The sequence below is a fragment of the Macaca nemestrina genome, chromosome 13 (genome assembly GCF_043159975.1).
Source record: "Macaca nemestrina isolate mMacNem1 chromosome 13, mMacNem.hap1, whole genome shotgun sequence".
Taxonomy (NCBI): Eukaryota; Metazoa; Chordata; class Mammalia; order Primates; family Cercopithecidae; genus Macaca; species Macaca nemestrina.
The window spans coordinates 20,077,475-20,104,485 of NC_092137.1; the positions used below are offsets into that span (position 1 = coordinate 20,077,475).

At 48.8% G+C, this 27,011-nt stretch overlaps 1 long non-coding RNA gene and 1 pseudogene across 1 annotated transcript; both read right to left on the reverse strand.

The window, feature by feature from the left end:
- Window positions 1–1,353: 1,353 nt before the first annotated feature.
- Window positions 1,354–7,862, reverse strand: LOC139357780 (uncharacterized). The gene is made up of 3 exons (XR_011611533.1): window positions 7,771–7,862; window positions 6,823–6,866; window positions 1,354–2,412 (listed from the first exon to the last, which is right to left on the reverse strand). It is a non-coding gene; the product is annotated as an uncharacterized lncRNA (long non-coding RNA).
- An 18,450-nt stretch (window positions 7,863–26,312) lies between these two features.
- LOC105479876 (small ribosomal subunit protein uS9-like) lies at window positions 26,313–26,788 on the reverse strand (annotated as a pseudogene).
- Between the last annotated feature and the right edge of the window lie 223 nt (window positions 26,789–27,011).

A 27,011-nucleotide genomic window follows, 5' to 3' on the forward strand; every position in this document is an offset into this window, starting at 1 on the left:
GGTGCATTTAATTTTTTTAAATTTTTAAACATTTTAAATTATTTTTTATCTTTGAAGAGATGGGGTTTCACTATGTTGCCCACGCTGGTTTCAAACTCCTGGCCTCAAATGATCCACCCCCCTCAGCCTCCCAAAGTGCTGTGATTATGTGCATGAGTTACTGCGCCTGGCCAAAGGTATATTTTAATTTTTAACTGCCCTCCATCTAACATTTAGTTCTCAAAAACACATCTCAGCTTTAGAAAGCCTTCTCTCATCTACTAGCAGAGACCTCCGCCATAGTGTAAAGACCCAGGCCAGCAGAAAAGGCGGAAGACAACACTTCATTTTAAAATGCTTTTATTTTCCGCCTTTATCTTTTAAATATACATATAAATTTAATAAATTAAAATATTTACTATTTATATAAATTTAAATTTATTTAATATAACGTGTGTCATATTGTATATAACATATACTTATATATTACAGATTTACATAGTTTATTTATATTTAAGTTTTAGATAAATTTAAATTTGAATATAAAATTGGGCAGGGGACCATGTGGCCTGGGGCTTTGGACAGAGTGTATCTGAGAACGGAGGTCACACCAGGGAAATGGGGCTGAAAAATGGAGGGTAGGAAACTCAGCCCAGGTTTCAGTGTTTGAGTCCTGGATAAACCCTTGCCTGAAGTCCATCCTGGAGTTGTTCAAGTTCATAAGCCAATACATACTGTTTTTGCTTAAGTCAGTGTTTTTTGTCCCTTGCCCAGGGAGGAGCCCTGACTGCCCCACACAGCTGGTGGGCAGCAGGGTTGCACTCACTGCAGAGCTGACAAGCTCCAGGGTCTGTGCACTGAACCTCAGCCAGTCCCAGCCAGTCTCAGTGGAAAAGGAATTTATTGATGTGAGACCTGAAGAATCAGGAGACAATCAGGCAGACCAGAAGGCAGAGAAGATGCCCAGAAAGAAAAAGAGACAGGTGAAACAGGTGGCATTCAGAGAGCTGCAGGTGGTTCAAAGTGGCTGGAGATTGAGTGAAGGGTGCAGGGTGTGCACACGCCAGGTGCTGTGGTTTGCAATCTTGATCTTTCCAATGAAGTGACCAGAGTTTCGCCTCTGCTGTGATCACAGGTGTGATTGAAGAGTAGGTTGGCAGCGTGCCCTGTGCCTCCCCACTCAAGGTTCAGTCCTCTGACCCCCGCCTCCTGTCTCCCTCACCTGTTGGCCCCAAAAGGGAGTCATTGTTGGAGGCCTGACATCAGACACCCCCGGGGCCACACCTCGGGCTCCTGGGACTGCCAAGGGTGAGCAGCCTCTCCATGGCCCTGCGAAGGAGAAGACCAATGAGGAGAAAGGCCACGGGCATGCTAGAACCCCTCGTGTGTGTGTGTGTGTGTGTGTGTGTGTGTCGTTCGTGCGAGTGTGCATGCATAGCTGTGCACACATAGGAAGTCAATTGTCCTTTCCCAGTTGAGCCGTTGGGAACATTCCCCAGCTTCCTCTGAAGTCATTACCTTATCTCAGGTGGCCCTTTGGAGCCTTTGGCACCATAGCTGGGTGAGGCAGGAAGAAAAAAAACAAGGGCTGGGGAGAAGAGGAATTTGCCCTCTGCTGTGTTTCAGCTCTCAGGCAGGCTATGCCTTCCCGCATTGCCACTAGCTGGGTCCAGGCCATATCACCTTCCGCTGCACCTACAGCAGCTCCTCAATGTCAGTGTGCCCCAGCCACTTCCCACCAGACCATCTTCCACAGCAGGGATCCCCCCAAAATGCTGCTCCCCTCTTCCTTCTGTCTCACCTGGACTACCTTGGGCTAGGGCAAATTCCTTGCTGTGACTTGGAAGGCCCTGTGTATCACCTGCCTATCTGTCCAGCCTCATCTGTCCCCACTCCACCTCCCCCACCCCAGGCCCCAGGTACATTGGCCACAGCCCTTCCCTAAAAGCACCAGGGCCTGGGTATTAATTCCTGTTGTTGCTGCAGCAAACTACCACAGACTTAGGGGTTCGAAACAACGCAGATTTATTATATTACAGTTCTGGAGGTCAGGAGTCCAGACATGGGTCTTAAAGGATGAAAGCCAAGGTGCCAACAGGGCTGCATTCCTTCTGGAGGTTCCGAGAAAGAATCCATTGCCTTGCCTTTCCCAGCTTCAAAAAGCCGCCCAATTCCTTGGTTCATGCCCCCTCCCTGCATCTGCAAAGCCACTGAGTAGCATCTTCCGATCTCTTTCTGACATCTGCTCCCATCGTCACATCTCTCTCTGACGCCGACCTCTCTCTCCACCTCCCTCTTAGAAGGGCTATCACCAGGGCCTACTTAGATAATCCAGGATATGCACTCCATCTCGAGGTCCTTCATCACATCCACAAGCCGATTCTCAGGGTCTAGCGATTAGGGCTTGGACATCTTCGAGGGTCGTTCTCCTGCCTGCCACAGAGCACACCAAGCTTTCGTGCGTACAGGCCTCTCTGTCACTGTCTACATTTGCCCAGAGGAGATACCTTTGTCTAATTTGCAGAGGTACCATACACAGGCCAGTGGACTGCTTGCCTGAAACACCCCTTTCCTCACTTCCTCCATCTGGCCAAGAGCTTCTCATGCTTCAAGGCCCAGTTTAGTCCAGGACACTTTACCTTTCCCTGCTTTCCCTGAAGACACCCAGCTGGGTGAGTCACACCTCCTCTGGGCTCCTGCTCTATCCTGTACTTCTGTATCCTGGCATAAACCACAGGACATTGGTATTGTCTGTGAGTCTGCCTGGGCCAGATTGGAGCCTGGGCCAGATTGGAGCCTGGGCCCGGAAGCCCTCACCTGGGGTTCAGCTCTTCCCCAGTTAGGCAGCAGCCCCAGGCCCTACCGTCTCTCTTCCCAGGGCAGACTCCTCCTCTGGAGTCTCCCAGTTCATGTCTGTCTCTCCTGTGCGCAGGCCTCACACGGAGCTGTGGGGCCTCTGCGAGGAAGACAGAAATGAAGCCGATGAGGATGTTGAGTTTGAGGCATCCAAGCCACACAGAGGGAAGCTGGCATTTGAGAAGAGAGGGCTGGCGAGGAATTCCTACTCTCAGAAAGTGGCTGGGGACTTTCAGAAGAGGAATATTTGAGGTTTTCAAGTTAAAGTGGCAGCTTAAACACACATCTAATTGCATTTTCCCCCAAATCTCACTAGAACAACAATAGAGAGTTTTAAAAGGAAGACAATAAAACCACAAAAATGAGGGGAAGAGAAGAGGAGAAAACAGGAGCCAAACTTGGGAAGCTGGCAGACGGGCATTCCTCCACGAAGATGGAGAAAGCCAGCTCCTGGGCTGGCAGCGGGGAGAGTTTAGAACCAAAACCATTTACAAGCAGGATGCTTAGAAGGCTCAGGAACTGGCTCTAGAGGGAACCTCTCTAAGCTGGGTAAAGAAGGAAGTTAAAATAAGATGGGTTGAAAGTTGTTTAAGAAGCAGTTAGATCCCTGGAAACTCTCCCTTCTCCTCCTCTTTCCTCTCCTCCTGTCCCCTCCCCGCCCCCACTGGGAAATTACTGAGAGTGGTTACTGCCCAGAAGGCAGGAAGATTCTGGGTCATATGCTATGGAGACCCCACCCCAGACTCTGACTCTAAACACCCAAAACACAAGGCAGCCTTCCTCTCAAGAAGTTAGAACAGCCGGGCGCGGTGGCTCACGCCTGTAATCCCAGCACTTTGGGAGGCCGAGGCGGGCAGATCACAAGGTCAGGAGATCGAGACCACCCCGTCTCTACTAAAAATACAAAAAAAAATTAGCTGGGCGCGGTTGTGGGCGCCTGTAGTCCCAGCTACTCGGGAGGCTGAGGCAGGAGAATGGCGTGAACCCGGGAGGTGGAGCTTGCAGTGAGCCGAGATCGCGCCACTGCACTCCAGCCTGGGCGACAGAGCCAGACTCTGTCTCAAAAAAAAAAAAAAAAAAAAAAAAAAAAAAAAAAAATCTGGGCAACTCAAAAGGAAGACTAAATCCTGATATGGGGGGATCTGGCTCACATCACAGCCCTGCCTAATGCCTCAGCTACAGGGAGCCTGTGTTTTCCTAGGCTCGCTCATGGTCTTGTCCAGTGATGTCCCCAGAAAGGACTTTTGTAAACTGTTAACAAAAAAATTAGCCAGACGTTGTGGCGCACACCTGTAATCCTAGCTACTCGGGAGGATAAGGTGGGAGGATCGCTTGAACCCAGGAGGCGGAAGTTGCAGTGAGCCGAGATCACAACACTGCACTCCAGCCCGGGCGGCAGAGTGACCCTCCATCGAAAAAAAAAAAAAATGGCTTCTTAGATATTAGTAATACCACATTTAATGGGCACACGGTGTTCCTTTTTGGATGATTCATTCAGTTGCATCTGTTTTATACTCTGTTCTGAATGTATGAAATATGTCACTGTAAAGACTGTTTACAGCGGGGCACATGGGAGGCTCCTGGAGCGCTGGCAATAGCCTATTTCTTGAGTTGGGTGACTGTTATATAGGTCTTCACTTTATAATGATTTGCTAAAGTGTACATTTATGTTTCATGCACTTTAATGTGTGTGATGTATTCTACAATAAAATCTTAAAAGAAAAAAGAGATGGTCTGCTGTGCTGTTTTGTGGTATCATTCACCCCACTTTCTGGCTCCCAGATTTCAACACTTAGCCTTGCATTGGTGTCCTTTAGGGAATAAAGGACCTCGGGAGTGTCTGGTGGAGGGCGACACAGTACAGAAAGCAAGAAGAGAACAAACAGAAGCACAGCAATGAAGAGAGAAGAGACCTGAATAAAACTCACTGTCCTCTAGACCCCCTGAAGACATGGGAAGGGAAAACATCTGAGAATCTTCCCCTCATGTGTGATAGGGACCCAAGCCAATTCATGCAAATATTTCGGAAAAGTGTAATCCCGTAACATCGCAGGATTTAAAGCCACCCTAATAACTCAGACGTGGGGTATGCCCAGAGCAAGCCGGATGCTGGGTGTGGGCGCGTTTATAAGTGCCCAGGTGGCTTGAAGGGTTAAGAACTGCTACTCTTTGCTAGGATTGCTTTTCCCATTCCCTCTGCATGGTGAGTTTTTCTAAGAGTGGTAGGGCCTCTGGGGGGAGGAGAGGGGAGGTAAACTGCAAACAACACAATGCACTCCAGCTAGTTTTCACAGAAAAGCAAGTTATTAAAAGCCATTTTGAAGCTCATGGAATCTGCAGGAGGCCAAAGAGTCAGACTTGGATGCCACAGAGCTAAGAATAATACCTAAGGTGCACAGCAGAGGCCACCCCCCACCCCAGAAAGCCCTGCTCCAGTGTGACCCCAGAACTCCGCCACTGTTGCCCTGAAGGGCCAGAGGCCTCCACCACCCCACTCTCTATAGAGGACCCCCCACTCTCTATAGAGGACAAGTCTCATGCAGGGACATTTGAACAGCAGAGCCTGGTCGTAATGACTGCCCCCTGAGGAGGCTGGGAAGTGAGTTCTGGCTTCTACCTTGACTGGGATAGACTCAAAATGTGGAAAATGCTCCAGTTTGGGAATTACATGCAAAAGATGCAGGGAGGCCAGATATTCGCTGTGGGGAGGATCAAGTGGAAGCCACTGGGTAGAGTTCATTCTCCAGCCTGAGGCAGCTGCCGGAAAAGCGGGACTGAAGGGTGCCAGGCTGCGCAAGGACCCCAGGGCCCGGCTGGGTTAGGGTGCAGAGGATGGGGCTGGGCCCCTGCTCACCCCTCATTAAATCATCCACTCCTCATCACCAGGAACCAGGACCAGGTGAGCCTTGGATCTACATAGCCCATTTCACCTGCTGTACTTTTCCTCACTACCTGAGTCCTTAGGGCCCAGAAAACTTCACCCAAGTCCTAACCAAGGGACCACAGGTGGAGGACAGTGACATCTGGAGCAGCTGATGGAGGCTCTGGGGAAGTTCAGAAGAAAGGCCTTTTCTCTTTGTTTTTGTTTTGTTTTGAGATAGGGTCACTTGGCCGGGCGCGGTGGCTCAAGCCTGTAATCCCAGCACTTTGGGAGGCCGAGACGGGCGGATCACGAGGTCAGGAGATCGAGACCATCCTGGCTAACACAATGAAACCCCGTCTCCACTAAAAATACAAAAAAATTAGCCGGGTGTGGTGGCGGCGCCTGTAGTCCCAGCTACTCGGGAGGCTGAGGCAGGAGAATGGCGGGAACCCGGGAGGCGGAGCTTGCAGTGAGCCGAGATCGCACCGCCTCAAAAAAAAAAAAAAAAAGAGAGATAGGGTCACTTGATCTCGGCTCACTGCAACCTCCAACTCCCAGGTTCAAGTGATTCTCACGCTTCAGCCCCCCAAGTAGGTGGGACTACAGGTGCAGGCCACCACGACTGGCTAAGTTTTGTATTTTTTGGTACAGACAGGGTTTCACCACGTTGGCCAGGTTGGTTTCGAACGCCTGACCTCAAGTGTTTCTTCCACCTCAGCCTCCCCAAGTGCTGGGATTACAGACGTGAGCCACTGTGCCTGGCCTGAGAAAGGCTGTTTCTATGCCACAGAGAAGTTGGGCTCCCAGTCACGGGAGCAGCTGCGGCCGGTTCCAGCAGGGGGCAGCTCTCAATGACAGCTGAAGGGCATTGCAGAGCCAGATGTACACACGGCTTTTAGGAGCCGGGCTCTGCCTCCCCTGAAGTCTGCCTGAACCTGGGGCATCACCATCTCACCGGGCTGGGGCTTTGATGCATCAGACCCAGAGAAAAACTTGATAGAGGAGAGGAAGAAGGAGATGCAACCTTCCAGGAAGCAGAAATGTTCAAGGACTCTCAAAGGAACCTCCAGAAAACAAGGAGAGGCAGGAACTGTCTTATGGTCGCTTCTAGCTCTAAGTCTCACCTGTGAAATGAAGCATCTTCCCGGTCCCAGTGCAGAGACAGGTCCTGGGCAGAAGCAGGAGAGGAGAGAATCAGCTCCTGTTCTCCTGTCTCCCTCAACCTCCCCAGGCCTCCCCAGCCCACCTGGGCCAGGACAGAGGTGCTGGCAGCCTCTTCCCATTAACTACACCCTGCAGGCTGAGGTGGGCAGGCTGGGGGCTGAGGAGACACTCCTTCCCTGCATTCCATGGACATGGTGCCTTGGGCCAGGCTGCAGAGGCCGCAGGGCCTGGCATGTGCCCCGTGAAACTGGCCCTGCAGCAAGGCGGGGGCAGTGGGGATGGATGAACTCATTCTTTCCTCGTCTCAGGCTGCTCTGATCGTAAAACTGTGGATGCTGAGCAAATGGCCCCAGGTGTGTGCTCTCCCAGTTTCGCTAGGGTAATAGTCAGTAACAGCAAGAGGCTGACCTGGTTTCGATGGAGCAGCTCCTGCTCTGGGCACAACGTGGCTCTGCTGCCTCTGCTCTCCCATCCCCTCCCCACCCCCTTTTGGAGGGCCAGGCCTTCACCGCAGCCTGAAGGAGCCTCAGCAAGAGTACAAAGGGGGTGCTCTCAGAGGCGCAACAGGAAAAGCCCCTTCTCCAGAGAGAGGCTTGCAGCATGGAAGGAATCAAAAACAGGCAGAGAACGTCAGGGGCTACTCTGGGCCGCTTGAGTGAAGACTAGGGTTCATGGGTGCAGTGCCTCCGGCTGTGGCTCTCCAGGGCCCCCCAGACCTGTTCCTGACACTCCCAGGGCTGCGCTGCCTGAGCGTCTTCCCTCCCTAGCCCTCCCCCAAGTGAGTGCCTCAGTTCCTCCAGCTGCCCCTCACCCAGTGGGAGCCTGCACTAGACACGCGAGGGCTTTCCTCGCTCGAGGATATGGGAGAGCTTCCCGCCCTGGAGGCAGCGAGTGTCTGTCAGGATTACCTGGGTGCTCTGGGAAGGGCTCCACCTCCCTCGCAGGGCTTCCCTGGACTGCCCAACTGGGCTGCTCTGGTTGCCTTTGACCTTCGGAACTTCCAAGATACTCCCACCTCCTGCAGGAAGAAGGCGGGGGAAGCGGGGGCTTTGGAGACCAATAAGCCAGGGCCTGACTCCTAACTGGCCACCTAATAACTTTGTGACATTGAGCCCTGGTCTTCTTGAAGGTGTGTTCTCAAGCTTCTCCCTTGTGTGGTTTTAGTGAGGGCTGGAGATGGGGACACATAGTAGGCTCTTATGACACATGGCAGCTCTTATTATTAAAGCTGGCCAGGATGTCCCTTCTGACCCCCAACCCTCCAGTTCCCATAGTGCTGGGCCTTGTAGGTATCGCTGTCCTGTGTATGGGGTCAGGCTCTGGCCTTCCTCCCTCCCAACCCCTTCTGGGCAGGGTGAGAGTAAACAGGTCCCCTAGGTGTGGGACAGACACCTGCCGCCCTCCTCCTGCCTTATTCATTCTCTCCAAAAACATGAATCACTTGTGGATGGACAAACTGTAGGGCACCCGTATGATGGAATGACCCCAGCAATAAAGAAGAATGAAATAATAATACAACGAACGACATGGATGACCCACGAAGCACCGCGCTGAAGTTCAGCAGCCAAATGAAAACTGACTAACTCAAAAGGCTGCAGACTCCACCGCTCCGTGCATCTGAACTCCAGGGAGGGCCGCGCTGCAGCCAGAAAGCAGGCCAGGGCTTGCCTGAGGTGGGATGTGGGAGCAGGGATTGATTGCAATGGGGAATGAGGGAATTTTATGGGGGGATAAAAAAAAATCAATGTCTCATTTGATGGTAGGTAGGTGGCTATTTCCATTTGGCAGAGCTTATCAAACTGTATGCTTAAAATAAGCAAATTCTACAGTATGCAAACTACATCATAATGAAGCTGGCAGGGTAAAGACCTTCCAGTTTGGAAACTATGATCTGGGAAGTGACCCACATTGCCTGGCCATATACATGAGGGAAGAGTCATCTCCCTAGGAAACTCTTAAGAAATGCTCAGTCCTTAAAAGAAATAAACTGAGTGACCAGAGAAAATGAGGGAGCATTTGAAGAAATACGGTACCAGGGCATCATAGAAGAGCTGGCTTTAAATAGACTACAGATAGTGCACTCAAGTCTTGGTGCATTTGTATGCTGCCTGAATTACCTGACCTTGGTCTCTTATCTGATATCCTCATTCGCCCTGGCTCTACCTGAAAAAAAGCTCACACTCATCTTTCATACATAATAAAAAGCTATCCTTTAATGAGATGATATTTTCTCTCTCCTGGCCCAGGACGGGGAAGGCGCCCTGCCCCTCTTGAGTCACCAGGCTCTTATGCAGTAGAGTTTCTGTCCTCTGCTTGCTTCCAGAGCCTTCTGCAGGCTACCAAGACAAAGCTTTCTCGCATTCCTCTGGGCCTGGTCCTTCTGCTCCCTGCTGCTGCCCTCTCTGTCCCCCTCCCTCCTCTGCCTCCGGAATGACAGCATCTCCCAGTGGCTTTCATGTTGGAGTGCTGGCTCCTTAACTTAAGGTCAGCTTCTGAGGGCAGAAGGCTTGTCCCATTTTCTCCCCTTCCCTCTGCCCTCTCCCTTGGAAGCCCAGTGTGGGATCCTCTCCCGGTGTTTTGAAATATATGCACACATTCGCCAATGCAGCCATTCACTCTGTGGCTCACTCACACTGATCAGGAGAGAGGCCCAGCTCAATCTAGCTTGAGCCCAAAGGGAATTTACTGGGCCACATTCCTGAGAAGTCTAGGACGTGTCAGCTAGGTTGAGACACAGCTGGATTCAGGATTGACAATCTCTTTTCCTGTCTCATTCTCTGCCTCTGTCTCAGTGTCTTCTTCCCTTCCTCTCCTCCCTTCCCCTTCTTCTCCCTAATGTCTTTCTGTCTCTAAGTAAGTATCCCCTGAGTACACTTGCTCACTCCTCCTTAAGCCCAAAAACAAAAGAACAAGACATAATAAATCCCTCATGCAAATGGTCATCCCTGACCTGAGGAAGTCCAAGACATCAAAAGCACAGCCTATTATTTTATCTATTCTTTCTAGTTGTGTATATAGCTGACTTTTCTGCTAGACTTGCCTTGTGTCCTCAAGGTGCCTGGCACAGGCCCAGGTACATGGCAGCCCCTAGCCCCACCCCAGGTAGGATGTGACACTTGGTTGGGGTGAGGTCAGAGTGGCGAAGGGAAGAATCAGGGTCGGGGATGGGTCAAGGCTGGGGAGGGGCTGAGGGGAGGATCCTTTTGAGCTGTTCATTCCCTCCTGGTATTTTTGCCCATGAGGCCCTGCAGAGTAGGAACAAACTCCACACACGCCTGTCTTCCTCCCAGAGCCCTCCACCCCCAATAAGCATCAGCCTGGGGGGCTGGGGCTGCGGGCTGAGGCCTGGGACAGAGTCCTGGTCAGCATCAGCCTAGCTGAGGCTAATTAAGACCCAGGAATCCCCTGCCCCTAACCCTGGGCTCAGATCAAAAGACCTTGGCCCTCAGATGAGGGTCTCCTGACCATAAATCTGAAGGAGCACAGCCCTCCAGCTAATGAGCTGTCCTGGCTCAGACTAGAGTGGGGATGCCAGATCCTGTTTCATTCCAGGGGGCAGCCAGCCCAGAGTGAAGGGCTGAGAGAGGCCCTAGACCCCAGGGTGCCCGTCCCTCTGCAGCACCCAGCTTTGCAGGGACAGGCCCTGCTCTGCTCATAACCCCTGGGGCAATGTCCTGGAGGGTACGTAAGAATGCACACTGTTCCCTGGGCTCCTGCCCTGCTGGGCCCCAAGACGGCTCCCCGTGTCCACCGTTTAGCCCCACAGGAATTTTAACCACTAACATCTGGGTTCAGGAGACTCCGGAAGAGCAAATGTCTTCACCTCCTTTGATTCCCTTTACACAGAGGGCTTTTTCCATTTTAATTTGAGGTGACCTCTGACCTGAGTTCCCATTCCCATAGATTTCAGATATTTCCTGTGCCCTCAAATAACCTCCAAGCCCGCCCCCACCTGATCAGAGCCCCTGCGGAGGGGGCATGGCCTTCCCCCAACCACAGCCCAGGCTATGCTGGGAGTCCCCCTGGACTCTGGCCCCCTCCCCGAATCCCACTCTGTTCCCCCAAAGATGGCTGCACACCCACCCACCCACCCACCAGTATCTCTCCAGGGCTCTGGGCCCAGCTGAGCCTGCTCTCAGGACGCCAGGGATGGCAGGCACCCAGGTGCCAACCTCTCTGACTGCCATGTTTTTTAATGACAACGATAATAGAAACATCGGTGGAGCCTCTTCTCTGTGTCAGGTGACCCGGTAGCTCAAGAATAATTGCTCCTAATTTACAGATGAGGAAGCCGGCCCTGGAGAAGAAGAGGGACTTCATGCACACACAGCTAGTTGTGGCTGAGCCAGACCATAACTGAGGTGTGTCAGCCCGGAGCCCGGTGCCCTCCAGGAAGAGGGGTCAGCAAGGGGTTGCTGGCATTGGTGCGTCTCCCCTGTATCATGAATCTCGGTCTGGGCCGCCCATCTCAGCGTGGTGACCACCAGCACGAGACACCAAGGGTCTTGGCAAAAGGCAGAGAGGAGAGAGAAGTGAGAAGCAGGCATGGGGGTGGGAAGGGCCGGTCAGACCTCAGTTCCACCCCTGTCTCTTTCCAAAGCAGCTTTTGGATTGAGGTGGATAGTTCCCTCAGTCCCCATAAGGAGGCCAGCACGGTGCTGAGCTGGGCTGTGCAGGGGGCTACAAGAGCAGGCAAGTCCCAGTCCCTGTCTTTGAGGGGCTGAGAGACAAGCACAGGTACAGGGACATGAGCAAGGCAGCCCCAGGACCAAAGTCAGCCTGAGGGGGCAGGGTGGGTAGGTTGCTTGCAGGTAGGGAATTTGCTGCAGGGCTGGGTCACACAGAGGCCTAAGTCCCATGCCCACATGGTGCTAGGTCAGGGCCCTGGGAGCCATCCCTCTAGCGTGGCCACTCCCAACAAGGGCCTATGGCTCTCCAGAGCCCAGAGCCTGAACAGATCCAGGCCAGAGCCACAGGATGATGCACCGGCCCCTGCCCCGTGGGTCAGAGGCTGAATGGCACATTGGGCAACCTCTCGGGCTCCAAACCCCAGCTGACTGCCAGCCTCAGCCTCCTAGTCGATGGTTTGACCACATGACTCCCCACTAAAGCCTTTCCCTGGCTCTCCATCCTGCCCCTCATCATGCCCGGTGACTCACACTGCTTTTCTAGGCCCAGCTCACCACAGCTGACATCACCTTCGCCTCCACCCCTTTCCCAGCAAACCCTGATGAGCCCTCTCTTTCCTCTGACCCATCGTCCTCCTCGGAATCAAGAATGCTAGAGCTGAAAGCTGTCTCAGGGAACACCTGGAGCAGCCTCACTTACAGCTGGGGAAACTGAGACCTGAGAGGTGCCCCACCGGAGTCTGTTCTAATTCCGAGGCTGTGATTCATTTAGAACTTTAATGCAAGGATTTAGGGCTCAGTTAGGATCTTAGGGCAAATCATCGCTGCTCTGCCAGTAACTAAGCTCTTATAACCCTCACACCTGCCCAGCAGGGTCCTGGAAATCAATCTCGAGATTCCCTGGGGTCCAGGGCTGCCCCGTGGGTGCTGAGACACTGGAGACAACAGGAGGTCCGGGATGGCCCTCAGCCCCTCCCTCTACCCAAATCGGGGCATGACTAATTCTTTCTCTAAGAAATCCATTGCTTTAAAGTCCAGAGTAGAAGGGAAGAAACAGGTGTCAATTCCTGCCAGGAAAATGAGATGGAGCTGCAACCTCAGAGAAGCCTGGAGGGGCACTGATAATGGGAACCCCCTGAGGCCCTGGGACTGACAAGAAAATTCAGGGGGAACAAGCGGTCATGGTTCTCATAGAAGCGTTGGGCTTCAGAAATAAGGCATCCCTGGAACACGGTTTCTAAAGCATCACCTGAGAACTTGGGAGAAATACAAAATGCAAATCCTCAGGCCCCACCTGAGACCTACCAAATCACACGCTTTGTGTTGGGATCCCTCAAGCCCTCCAGATGATTCTGATGCACGATCAAATTTGAGCACTTCTGCCATAAAGGACAGCCAAAGCAGTAAGCAGATCTTGTAGCTGGTCGGCCCTGCTGGTCCTGGCCTGCAGTGGGCTGGCTGAGGCTGCACAGCCTGCTCTGCTTACCCATGTTATGGACCCCTCCTGGCCAGAACAGGCAGCATTTCTGCAGGCAGCTTATTCCAGAAGGGCTTGGAATGAGCCTTGTGGCCCGAGATGTGCTCCGGGAACATGGAGAGCCTCAAAGTCACCCACCCCCTCCATTTGCATCTGCCCATACAAAAGGAATTCTGCCTCAGTTTCCCTGCTTTGCATTCCAACCCACCATTGGCCATAGAACTCTGCCCTGGACCTCAGCCTGCTTCCCTGGGCACTGTTACCATGCCATGCACGGTGCTGGCCTCCTCACCGAGGTCTCATCCAGCTCGTGTACCCCAGCTGCTGGCTGAGGTGATTTACAGACTGACAACACATTTATTACGGTGCTGTGGCTGCCCTGGGCCCCCAGGTACATGCGTGTGGATTGTCTACTGAACAAGGGCAGATGGCCAAGGAAGCACGTGCAGGAATGAAATCCAGCTCACTTTCCACTCATCACATCCCCTAGGGTGAGGTGGCACTAATTCACACATACGTATGCATTAGAGGGGCTAGTGCTTGAATGTCACACTCCCTTTCCTGAAGCTCCTGTTTCTGAGGGGACCCTCCCCCTGCCTTCCCATTTCTACACCAGCCAGACCTCCCTATTGACTAATTATTTAGTCAATAATTGCTTGAGCTCCCATAGGCCCATATTAACAGGAAGTCACTCCCCTTTACCCCTTCTTACTCCTTATTCCTCACCCACTCCCTCTCACCCACTCCCTGTCTCTTCATGTCTACACAAACTGGACACCCACCCTTCCAAGTGGGCCATCTTCTCTTTTACGGGTCTCTTGGCTGACTCAGTTGTGCCCCCATTTCTCTCCTTATTCCTCATCCTCACAGACTTTCCCATCACGCTGATGATGACATAATAACCAGCAGACAAAATATCTTTGTTGATAGAAGTTTGAGGTCATTTCATTACATCTTCTCCTAAGACATTCCATTCAGGGACGTGCCTGCCAGGCTGCCGGAAATGCCTGCTTTTTATGGTCACTTGAAACTTCTGCACATGATAAGTCCCCCAGCTCCCTCTACCCTAGGGCAACCCCATAGAGACTTGAAAATCCTGTTCACGACTTGCCCCACCTGAATCTTGTCTTCCCAGCTCCTTGAATGAGTCCATGTGTGGCTTGGTCTCTCCCATCACTGCAGGTTAAACTGCCATGTAATTGATTTTTTTTCCAGACAATTGAACACACATCGGTAGGCACCTAACTGTTCTGTTTTAACCACTTGGATTAAGAAAAATCTTTCCCAAACGTGATATACTCTTTGCTACCTCTTGGAATAAATGACAGCCGACATAATGTGCCTTTTCTTGGGGTCTCTACATAATAATAGTTTTTTGAGCTACTGTAAAGTGTTTTTAGTAACTCAAATCACTCCATAATCTCTGTGGGGAGAAAACAGAAAATACAGATATACAGAAAGGAAAAAGGAGGGCATCCCTTGATATCTTACCAACTGGAGGCGATGACTAATAACTTTTCATTGTATAATTTTCTGGGCTTTTTCCTAAGCAAACACATTTCCCCAGTTTGGGGTGCAAATGTAATCCCTCTTATTTAGTCAATAATTGCTTGAGCTCCCATAGGCCCATATTAACAGGAAGTCACTCCTCTTTACCCCTTCTTACTCCTAATTCCTCACACACTCCCCCAAGGAAATTGGGGGCAAACTCGGTCCTACGGGTAATTCTGATTGCAAATGGCAATGAGAGAGGAACTGGAGAACCAGGAGGTCCTGATTTCCGTTGCACAGCACCATGTGTCTCTAAAGAAAATGGTCTTGCAAAGTCTGATGAGATCCTGCCTCACTGGTCCTGACCCTTATGTGGTCCACAGAGGTGTGCCAACCTTGGACACACTTCCAAGCTCACACTTCCAAGGTTAGCGAGGCTCCCAAACAGCGCACAGCCCCGGCAGAGCTGAGCCCAGGAGGGCTTCTGTCCTCAGCCACACTCCATGCCCCAGGAATATGGAGGCCCTGGGGTTGAGCCTGGTCACCAGTTCTGACCCCTCTTTCTTCCTGGTGCCATTCCCTTGAGGGTTGTGGGGATTCTGTTGCTGGGGCACTTCATCTCAAACCTCACCAGGAAAATTCCAACTTTAACATGGAAAAAGTCTTTGTCTTCATCCCTTTCTTCCCAGATGTTCCTTGGCCCCAAGCAAATTATCTCCCTGCTCTTCCACGCAGGGACCAGAGGGTCCCGCACTCCTCAGGTCATCCAGGAACCAGTTCCCCCTTGCCCCACTAGCCTAACGTGTGAATAGCCAAGAGGGACCACTCAAAGGACAGTTTCCTGAACAAAGAAGGTCTGTTCTTAACCAGCTGGATAAAGAAGGAGCTGATGGCAACTTTTATCAAAAAGAAAGAAAAGTTCTGAGCCAGGAAACTTGCCACACACCCATTCGCCAGATGATAACCTTGAGATTACTCACTTCTTGGAAGAGCCCAGCCTCTAGCACTGAAGATTTATCACAAAGCACTTCCTCCTTGCAGCAGGCATTCCTCTCTTGCTAGGAGGAACTGAGACTCCCCGTCCCCAGTCCCCAGCCCTGAGGCCATGCAGCCTAGGGGTGGCAGGATTGAGCACTGCTTACTGGGTTCAGGCCAGAGATTGCCACATTCTGTCCTCTGCTGCCTGCGTTAGGGAGACCTCTCCCTGTCAACTCAGGGGCATGGCAGGAGCTGGGCTGGAACAGTCTCTGAAGTCAGTTCCCTCCTGGACCACCAACACCGGGAATGCAAGGGGTGGGTAGTTTGGTCTATGCTTATGTGTTGATGTTGTGAGATCATTTGAGAGAATTAAATATATTTTCCCAGATGGAAAGAAAAGGAAAAGGAAGGGGCCGTTGCGTGTTGGAGGTGTTCATTCTCCTCTCCAGCTTCTCTCCTTTCCCGCCATCCCACCCCAGCTGTGGACCTGTGTTTGGCATTAGGGCGCTCCTCTGTGCTTTGCTGGATTCTGATAGGGAGCACAGCCTGGTGTGGGGGGTGGGAGGACGGATGGTCTGCATCTTCCCTTCCCCTGCTCCAGTCCTGAGGCCGTGCTTTCTGCACCGGGGGGTCAGCGGATATTGAAGGTGCCAGTCCAAATGCCAGTCAACACAGTGGGCAGGCCTGGCCAACACTGTCTGCGGGTGCCAGGCTCTGGGAAGAGGAGCACCCATGCTCGGAGATGGCCCACTCTCACTGGGCTCACAGCCAAACACACCCAGTTTTCTGGCCTCAGGCTGGGTGGGACAAGTGTATATCTCACCTGACAAGCTCTGTGAGCCTGACAAATGGAGGGAAAAAGCCACAACCGCAGCACCTCCCAGTGATCCGGAAGCTAGAGGAGGAGCAAGAGGACACAGGGTCTCTCCAAGAGGCAGAAGTGCGGGGGAGTGGCCTGGACATTGTAGAGCTGGGGCAGCCAAGTCCAAGGGCAAGGGCACCAGAGGACATGGAGGAGTCCTTCCCTTGGGCCTCTCCAGAGAGGCTGCCTGGAGTTTTCACAGTTCAAACAAATGAGCAGAGGAAACTGTCCATGCGAACAGCCCTCAGGGGATCTCCCAGAGAGGTGTCCAGGGTGCTAGGGGAAGCCCAAACACCCCATGTCAATTTTCACGTAGGAGGAGGAGAAGGCAATGACTTGTCTTGAAGCAGTCACTGCCCAGCAAGCACACGATTTTTATTTAAATTGAAAGTTTATTTGGAGTGCGCTTGGGGGAGTACTTCTCATGCACACACTTCTTCTGTCTCCTCATTTCCCTAGCCCAACCCTCCCCACATTCCTCTGCCTTCCTGCCTCACATTTTATTAGGTGTCAGTGGTCTGCTCCGAACCTTCAGTAGCTCCCATCTGTGATGAGGTGAAGTCAAAATCCCATAGCCTGCATACAAGTTCTTCCATGGTTAGGGTGGACATACACCCCACTTTGTCTGGGACGATCTAGTTTATACCTGCTATCTTGGCATAATGATTCATAGCACCCTGCTTCGTGTAAAAATGTATCCCAGTTTGGAGAATAAATGATGTGGTCTGCCTGCGTACAGTCCACTCCCAACCTCACGCTCCAGGCTAATGGCCAACTGTCTCTCTTGAATCCTCTGAGTCAGTGGTTTTGAACTCTGGTTGCTCATTAGAATCGCCTGGGGAGCTTTTAATAAATTTCACTACTTAGACTCACCCCCAAAACAGGTCAAATAAAGCAGAATCTCTAGGGGCAGGACCCAGCCTTTGGTATTTTTTAAGCACCCAGGTGACTCTGATGTGCAGCCAGGATGGAGAACAACTGACTTCAGTAAAACAGGTGTCCTGGAACTCTGTCCCTGAGCCCATCTCACTCATTTCTGCCCCTGGTTTTTGGTAACTTGTTCCCATTGTCTATCTGCCATTTAACTTCTTCTTTTCCTGTGTGTGTAGTCTTTCATTCATTCTTTAAGTCCTACCCAAGCTGCTAAGCCCAGCTCCAATGCTGCCTCCTCCTACATCTTTCCTGACCTCTGAGCCAGAAGGGGTCTTCCTGTCTACCCACTACTGCCCCTCTCCCTCCCCCATTATTGTATGTCATCAACGATCCACGCCATATTTTGCCTCCTTCATAGTCTATGAGCTCCATGGCATGGTCATGTCTGATTCATCTCTGGAGACCCCAGGGCCCAGACCCAACTTACAGTAAAGCCTCCCACACCTGAGTGAGTGACTGTCACTGCTGGTCCTGAACTTGGGCAGTGCCGTCCACCCCACACTGGGCACCAGCACATGCTGCCTCTACAAGTTAAGTTTCTTTTCCTGCGTGTGGGCTTTCATTCATTCATTCACTCACTCATTCTGCTTTGTGCCAGGTGCTGTGTTCTACATCCCCTTTTCTTGATTTCCTGTACTATTGGAGAACTGTCCTTTCTGACTCTTGTCCATCCCCTGGGCAGCCCTGCAGACTGTCTTGCATACAAATGGTACTCAGTATTGATTGATAATCAACTGATGAATGGATAAACGAAAGTGGTATGTCCTTACAATGAAATATTATTCAGCCATGAAAAGGAGATGAAGTACTGATACCTGCTACAATATGAATAACCGTAAAAACATTATTCTAAGTGAAAGAAGCCAGGAACAAAAGACCGTAAATTGTATGCTATTATTTATATGCAAAGTACAGAATAGTCAAATCCATAGAGACAAAAAGTAGATTAGTGGTTGCCAAGGGCTAGACGAAGGAGGAAATTAAGACTAACTGGTTTTGTTTTTTTTGAGACAGAGTCTTGCTCTGTCACACCGGCTGGAGTGCAGTGGCGTGATCTTGGATCACTGCAACCTCCACCTCCCAGGTTCAAGCAATTCTCCTGCCTCAGTCCCCTGAGTAGCTGGGATTACAGGTGTGCGCCACCATGCCTGGCTAATTTTTTTTGTATTTTTAGTAGAGACAGGGTTTCACCATGTTGGTCAGACTGGTCTCGAACTCCTGACCTCAAGTGATCCACCCACCTCAGCCTCCCAAAGTGTTGGGATTACAGGCATGAGCCACGGCTCCTGGCCAGGACTAACTGTTAATAGACACAGGTTTTCTTTTGGGGAGGATAGAAATGTTCTGGAATTGGATAGTAATGGTGGTTGCACAACCTTGTGACTATACTAAAAACCACTGACTGTGCACTTAAGTGGTGAATTTGATGGCATTTGAATTATATTGTAATTAAAAAGAAATATATTGATTGATGGATTTTTCTTTCTACACTCTGTTCTCAAACCTTAAACTTTTATTCTTATTTGCAGGAATCAACTGATATTACTGCTAAAAACATTGGTTTCTGAGCTTCACCTTGGAGTTTCAGGTACAGCAGATTGGGGCAGAGCCCAGGAATCTGCATTTGATTGTTGTATTCTAAGTGCCATTTCCCTGTTCCCCAAAGGCTTGGGTCAGAGAATTTCTGAGCCAACCTCAGAACCTCAGAAGACAAATAAAATTCTTTAACCTATTATTTCAGGAAAAAAGCTGAAGATTTCAAACACAACCAAAACTTTGTTTTTAGTCTGCTTCTTATTAAAAACAGACTGGGACCCAAAGAAACCCCATCAGGGTAGGTAATGAAGTAATCATGATCATAATAAAAGAACAGAATGGAAAAACTGCCTGGGCTGGAGCAAACCACAAAAAAAAATTGTCTTCTGCCTCCAGTGCTCAACTGAGCCATTCAGATGAAAATATCCCACTAGCCACAGCGAGAGCTTAATTTGGGGCAGGGGAACTAGACATTAGTAAACCGCCACTCACTGCCCCCTATACAAATACATACTTACAGACACCCACTCCTACACACTCAAAATTCGAAGCTTTGGTATGTGCTCCATGATTAGGGCTTTCTTTGGGGTTACAAGGAAGCAGAGTTGTAAATCGGTATTAGAATGTGATCAAAAGGAATGTCTGTATGCAATTATTTTGTTTTGAGACCAGTGTTCAGAGGCACCGACTTTAAAGTGCTGGTGTGGTCACGTGATGGCCTCTCACACACATAGACGCATATGATTTTGGTCCCCACAAAAGAAGGAAGACAAAGGCCTGGGTTTTCTCATTGTTGCTTCTTTGTTTCAGGATGGAGTCTCACCCCAACAGCTCAAAGGACCCTGTCCCCCATCTCCCCTGGCTGTCCATTCCCTAACTGTTACAAGAGGAAGTCTTGCTAATATAACCTCTTGCCCCGGAAAGTAGCAGTTACTGTAATTTGAGAACAGAGATCCCTTGCTTAACAGAAATTCACTTAACAAAACTTCAAATTAAAGAAGAGGTCAGTGAAAGGAAATAGCATTTGTGAGGCATGTCTACTGACTTCTGGGTAGTGTGCTGGGCAATTTCACATAGATTTTTGCATTTCATTCAATGAGTCATCACAACCACCCCAAAGTGAAGGTATTATTATCCCCTGTATTATACCAAAGAATCTGAGGCTCAGAGTGGTTATGTAACTTGCACATGGTCACAGGGTTAGGAAGTAGCAAACCAAGTAAAAGATCTCCTCAAAGGAACATCATAGAAAAAAAAATGTTGAGGAATTCGGGTGTCCTATGAGTCCATCTTGTGGTGGCTGGCTTGCCCAGGCTGCTGCCATCTGTTACACATGCGCATGGGAAAGCAAAACTCAGTCCATCAGATAATGTCTGAGAGCAATCAGTGCTTTGTCAAGCCCAGCAAGCCACCATTCACCAATGGGCATAAAACCAAAGCATTATTTTTGGGAACAGAACTGTTAATCCAGACGCAGTCTAGTGATTGCATTATCGACACCCTAAGTTACAAGGCTCTGGTCTGGGTCCCTGTTTACCCAGCTTCATTTGTAGTGCCTTTCCCTTTCTCTCTGGGCTCCAGCCAAATAGCACCTGGCTATCCCTCGGGTCCACCATGTTCCTTCCTGTCTCAGACCCTTGGCTACTGTTCTCCCTCTAATTGTCCTTCCCACAGTGTCCCTTCCCAGTACCACTCAGTAACTTTCATTAGAAAAAGCCTTTATGGGGACAGGGACTTTGTCTGACTGGTTCAACAAAGTAACCCCACAGCTGGAACACAGTTAACACTCGATAAACATCTGTCAAGAGGATGAATGAATGAATGAATATTTCAGACTTCAGTTCATACCTTGCTTCCTCAGTTCAGCCTTTTGTGGGCCACATCTTCCTTGTGAAACGCTCCTACTACTTACCTACTTACCTCTTTATTTTAAATGTACATACATGTATGTATGTGTGATTATTTGTCTGATGCCTGGCCCAAGACTATAAGCTCCATGAGGGCAAGGACTACTCCTGTTTGCTCACCTCGATGCTCTCAAGAATGGCCTTATCATGGTGTGCAATAAGTGTGGGCTGAATGAATAAATGGCCAAGCAAGTCTTAGAGAGGTCAATTTCTTCTGAGCTATTTTCATAATAAAGTACTTAGAGGAACTGAGAAAAAAAAAATAGGTCAGGAATCTACAGATGAGGAAGGCATTTAAAGTCAGTAGGTAGTTTAGCCACATTCCTGGTGCTTTAGGGCCACTGGAGCTTACAGTGGGGATAAAGAGGGGACAGTTGCTTTGTGCCTGAGTTATTACCACTGTGCTGCAGTCTCTCTTCCATTCTTTTTGTCACATGAGTGGGACTTACTTAAATATGGCATCTCATGATTCATCTTCTGTTTGAGAGTGCAGCATTGTTAATATGCAAATCTTACTGAGATTTGCATGAAATATACAAATATTTCATCCAATATTTACCCTTTTCTGTGTGTATAACATGTTAAGATCTTCTATATCCTTAAGTAAAATTTTTTTGAAGTCATGTCTAGATGGTCAATTGTTTTTTCTCCAAAAGAACACATTCCTGATTTTAAAATGAAAATCAGTGGGGAAATGAGATTCACTTAAAAGTCCATTGCCTTGTAGCCATTTCTGATGGAATACACATGCTCGGTAAGTGAAGGGACACTCCTTTGAGGTTAATTTGATTTACTACTCATACATTTCCTAAAGCATACAGTGACAGGCAGAAGATGTGGGCAATGAAACTCTGGAGGGATGTGTAAAATCTTCTTGGGAGCCAAAGGCTGTTTCGTTTTTGTGGCTTGGTTTGCAGGGACTGCCTGGCAGATCCCAATGCTCCTCAACTGCATGGGCAAACTTAAAACCTGGACATGTGGGGGCCAGAGACAGGGCTGGGACAAGCTGCCAACTGACAAATGAATTCCCCACAGACCACCCTGCCACTTCCTATTTGCTGGCAAAATTTTTGTCATCTGTGCCCACACATGGACTGTCTTGGGCATGGGCAGGCTGATGGGCATAGGAGGTAGCCTGAGTCCTCTGAGGCCCCAAATATTCCAGAATTCCTGAAAATGGGCAGAGCCCACAGGAGTCCAAAGCATGCAGAATGCAGGGTGCAGGGGCTGGTGGCTGACGCCTGCTGAGAACCGAGACAGCCAGTCGTCCAACTCCCAGGCACTCCTAGAGCCAGATGTCATTTTCACCTCTATTTTGGTGCTAGCTGGGGGAGGGGATATCTTTGAAACAAGGTAATTTTTTTTTTTTTTTTTTTTTTTTTTGTCATCTGCCCCAGTAAGCTGGGTGGGTCCTGATGCATAGCAGGGAGAAATTCTAACAATAAATCCCCTTACTCTGTGTGTGTGTGTTGGGTAGGGGGTTGGGGGGGGCGGGTCAGGGGTAAAATATACATTACATAAAATATATCATTTTAATTATTTTTAAGTGTGCAATTCAGCGTCATTAAGTACATTTACAAGTTGTGCAACCATCATCCTATCCATTTCCAGAACATTTTCATCATATCAAACTGAAACCCTATGCCCATTAAACAATAACTCTTCCCAGGCCCTGGTAACCTTATTCTACTTTCTGTCTCTATGAATTTGACTATTCCAGGAAACTCATATAAGTGAAATCATATCTTTGTCCTCTTATGTTCAGCTTATTTCATTCAGCATCTTATTTAAAAGGTCATCCACACTGCAGCTTGTGTTTTAAGAAAGAATTTTATTTTATTCTATATAAGAAATAATTTTATTTCTTTCTAAGGCTGAATAGTATTCTATTATATATATTCATACATATATATGTGTATATATATACACACACATCACATTTTGTTTATCTGTTCATCGGTGATGAACATTTTAGCTATTATGAATAATGCTGCAATGAACATTGATGTACAGGCACCTGTTTGAATCACAGCTTTCACTTCTTTTGGGTGTGTAACTAGGAGCTGAATTGCTGGATCATATGGCAATCCTATGTGTCAATTCTTGAGGAATTCTCAAGTTATTTTCCACAGTGGCAGCACCGTTTTAAATTCCCGCCAAAAATGCATGAGGGTTCTAATTTCTAGACGTGCTCACCAACACTAGTTACTTCCCTTTATTTTAAAATAATAGCCATTCTAATGAAGTGAAGTGATAGCTCATTGTGGTTTTGATTTGCATTTCCTTAATGACTTATGATGCTGAGCATCTTTTCATGTGCTTATTGCCATCTGTAATGTCTAGTCAAGCCCTTTGACCATTTTTGAATTAAGGTGTTTGTTTTTGGTTTTGAGACAATCTCACTCTGTTGCCCAGGCTGGAGTGCAGTGGCACAATTTTGACTCACTGCAACCTCTGCCTCCTGGGTTCAAGCGTTTCTCGTGCCTCAGCATCCCAAGTAGCTGAGATGGCAGGTGTGTGTCACCATGCCCGGCTAATTTTTGTATTTTTAGTAGAGACGGGGCTTCGCCATGTTGGCCAGGCTGATCTCGAATTCCTAGCCTCAAGCAATCCACCTGCCTCAGCCTTCCAAAGTGCTGGGATTCCAGGTGTGAGCCATTATGCCCAGCAAGGTGTTTTTTGTTGTTGTTGTTGTTGAGTTGTAGGAGTCCTTTGTATGTTCTGAATATTAATTTCTATCAGATACATGATTTGCAAATGTCTTCTTTCATTCTGTGGGTCGTGTTTTCACTCTCCTGATAGTGTCCTTTGATGCAATTTCCTTGCTCTTGTGTATAATACTTCCCAGTTTACAAAATACTTACAAGTATTTGCTTTATTTTTAATGTCACAAGCAATACATGAATATAGACCCCTCACTAAATTAAAATTTTTTTCAAGCCATACAGTTAAGCTAAAGTCAACTTTAAGCTCCATTCCCAAATCCCAGCATAATCCCATGAGATAAAGCCTTATCAGTTTGGTATTTATTCATCCAGATCTTTCCCCATACATCTGCATGAATTTCCTTCATTCAACAAATACTTATTGAATGTCTACTATAAGCCAGGCATTGCCATAGGCCCTGGGGACACAGAGGTAGCAACACAGACAAAGTCCTTACCCTGATGGAATTTACATTCTAGCTGGGGAGGGGAGGATGCATGCAACAGTAAATAAGAAAATCTAGATTGTGAAAAGCATTGCTAAGGAAATAAACAGGATGATACGATACAATGATCTGTGGGGGAGGGGAGAGAAGGCCATGCTGGGGAGGAGACATTTGAACTGAGATCTAAAGCCATCCATCCAGCTGAAGACCTGGAGGAAGAGCATTCAGACAGAGGTAACAGCGGGGCAGGAACAAACTTGTCCTGTATGAGGGCAGAAAGAATTCTGGAAGGCGTGACCAGCAGTGGTCACAAAAGGAGAATGAGAGTGAGATCGGAGTGCTGGAGACCAGGGAAGGTGATATGGTTTAGATCTGTATTCCACACACATTTCCTGCTCAATTGTAATTCCCAGTGTTGGAGTGGGGCCTGGTGGAAAGTGATTGGATCATGGGGACAGATTCCCCCCATGGTACTATGTCACAATAATGAACAGATAGTGAATGAGTTCTCATGAGATCTGATTGTTTAAAAGTGTGTGGCACCTTCCCCTCTCTCTCTTCCTTCTGTTCTGACCATGAGAAGTGCTGGCTCCCCCTTCACCTTTTGCCATGATTGTAAATTTCCTGCGGCCTCCCCAGAAGCAGAAGCCACTATACTTCCAGTACAGCCTGTGGATCTGTGAGACAATTAAACCTCTTTGTAAATTACACAGTCTCAGGCATTTCTTCATAGCAATGCAAGAATGAATGAATACAGAAGGCATTTGGGTTTTATTTTAAGAGCAATTAGAAGACATTAGAGCCAGATGCAGTGGCTCATGCTTATAATCCCAACACTTTGGGAGGCCAAGGTGGGAGGATTGCTAGAGGCTGGGAGTTTGTGATCAGGCTGGGCAACATAGCCAGACTCCATCTCTACAAAAAGAGAATTTTAAAAAATTAGCCAGGCATGGTGGTGCACACCTGTAGCCCCAGCTACTCATAAGGCTGAGACAGGAGGATCACTTCAGCCCAGAAGTTTGAGGCTGCAGTGAGCTATGATTGCACCACTGCCCTCCAGCCTGGAAAACAGAGTGAGAAGCCTGGGAGGTTGAGGCTGCAGTGAGCCATGATCACACCGCTGCACTCCAGTCTGAGCAACAGAAAGAGACCCCATCTCTGAAAAAAAAAAAAAAAAAAAGATTAGAGGATTTTTAGCAAGAGAGTGAATGTGAATGACTTGTATTTTTAGAATATTCCTAGGATTTCCACGTAGAGACGAGTTTGGAGAATGTTGAAGATATTCAAAGTAGGGTGGGGACGGCTCGAATTAGGGCAGCAAGAGTGAAGGGAGAAGTGAATGGCTTCAAATTGAACTTTGGAGTCTTGTGATGGTTGTGATGAAAGCATAAAGGAAATAAAGAGACCAATAATGATTCTTGGGTTTTTGACTGGCGCAGTTGAGTGGGGTGGTACCGTTGCCCAGTTCAGAAAAGACATGGGCAGAGTAGGAAAGGGCAGCCCTGTAACGGAGGGTTCTGTTTTGGATCTGTCATGTTTATGATGTCTGGTGAGATTTCAGAGAGTTGAGATATATGAGTTTGGAGTCTCAGAGAGAGGTGGGATGTGATATAGAACAGTGGGAGTCCTCATGATATTTCATGATCATCCAGGAAGGAAATACGGCTACAGAAGGACATTCAATATAGCCCGGGACACACCAATATTTAGACATTGAGAAAAGTAGGAGGAGACAGCAGAGGACCTTGAGAAGGGATGGCCAGAGAGGTGGGGGGAAGAGGCTTAAGAGAGTGAAAAATCATAACATCCAAGAAGAAAATTCTTTTTTTCTTTTTTTTGAAACTTAAAAATCCCTCTAACATTGTTTATTATACAAGTGAATCCTGATCCTTGTAATGAGCTTATTGCTAGGATTTCTCTCTCTCTTTCCTTCCTTCCTTCCTTCCTTCCTTCCTTCCTTCCTTCCTTCCTTCTTTCTTTTCTTTCTTTCTTTCTTCTTTCTTTCTTTCTTTCTTTCTTTCTTTCTTTCTTTCTTTCTTTCTTTCTTTCTTTCTTTCTTTCTTTCTTTCTTTCTTTTCTTTCTCTTTCTTTCTCTCTCCCTCTCTCTCTCTCTCTCTCTCCCTCTCTCTCTCTCCCTCTCTCTCTCTCTCTCCCCCCCCCCCCCCCTTTCTTCTCCTCTCCTCTCCTTTCCTTTCCTTCCTTTCTTGAAATGGAGTCTCGCTGTCTCACCCAGGCTGGAGTGCCAATAGCATGATCTTGGCTCACTGCAACCTCCGACTCCCAGGTTCAAGTGATTCTTCAGCCTCAGCCTCCTGAGTAGCTGGGATTACAGGAGCCCACCATCATGCTCAGCTAATTTTTGTACTATTGTAGAGACAGAGTTTCACCATGTTGGCCAGGCTGGTCTCGAACTCCTGACCTCAGGTGATCCGCCCACCTCAGCCTCCCAAAGTGCTGGTATCACAGGCATGAGCCACTGCACCTGGCCTATTGGTAGGATTTCTAGTAGCAAGCACAGGCACCAGAGTTTCCAAACTTTTTGGACTCACAGCAAAGGAGGACGGCTACCAGCAAAGTCTGGTCGTTCTGGATGAGGAAGTCTTTGATCTCCTTCTTGGAAGCCTCATCCATATATTTCTGGTAATAGGCCACCAGGGCTTTGGAGATGGACTGATGGACAGCACAAATCTGGGCCACATGACTACCACCCTTCACATGGACACAGATGTTCACACCAGCAAATCGCTCTTTGCCCAGAGCAGAAGTGGTTCCAGCAGCTTGTATTGCAGCATGCGCAGCTCGATCATCTCCAGAGGCCACCCATTCACCTTGATGAGGCCATTGCTGTGTTTGCCATGAGTCACAGCTGTGGCCCTTTTCTTGCATCCAAAGACCTGCGCATATTGCAGCAGGCCCTTGGACAGCATGGCTACAGGCATATATTAGAGATCCTCACTGCACGGTGCTGCAACCAGAAAAAGGAAGAAAATTATTTCAAAAAGGAAATACATTTGTGTCTGTTTGCAATCTCTCTTCCATGATGCTTTTTAAAATGAGGCAGCAGACACCTGTGTCAGCTGCTGCTGAGAGTTGAATTAAGTGAGGCAAGAGAAATGTAACATTTGCATTTTGCAGCACAGAGACCATCTTGTCAAGAGCAGTTTCAGTAGAGTGCTGGAGACAGAA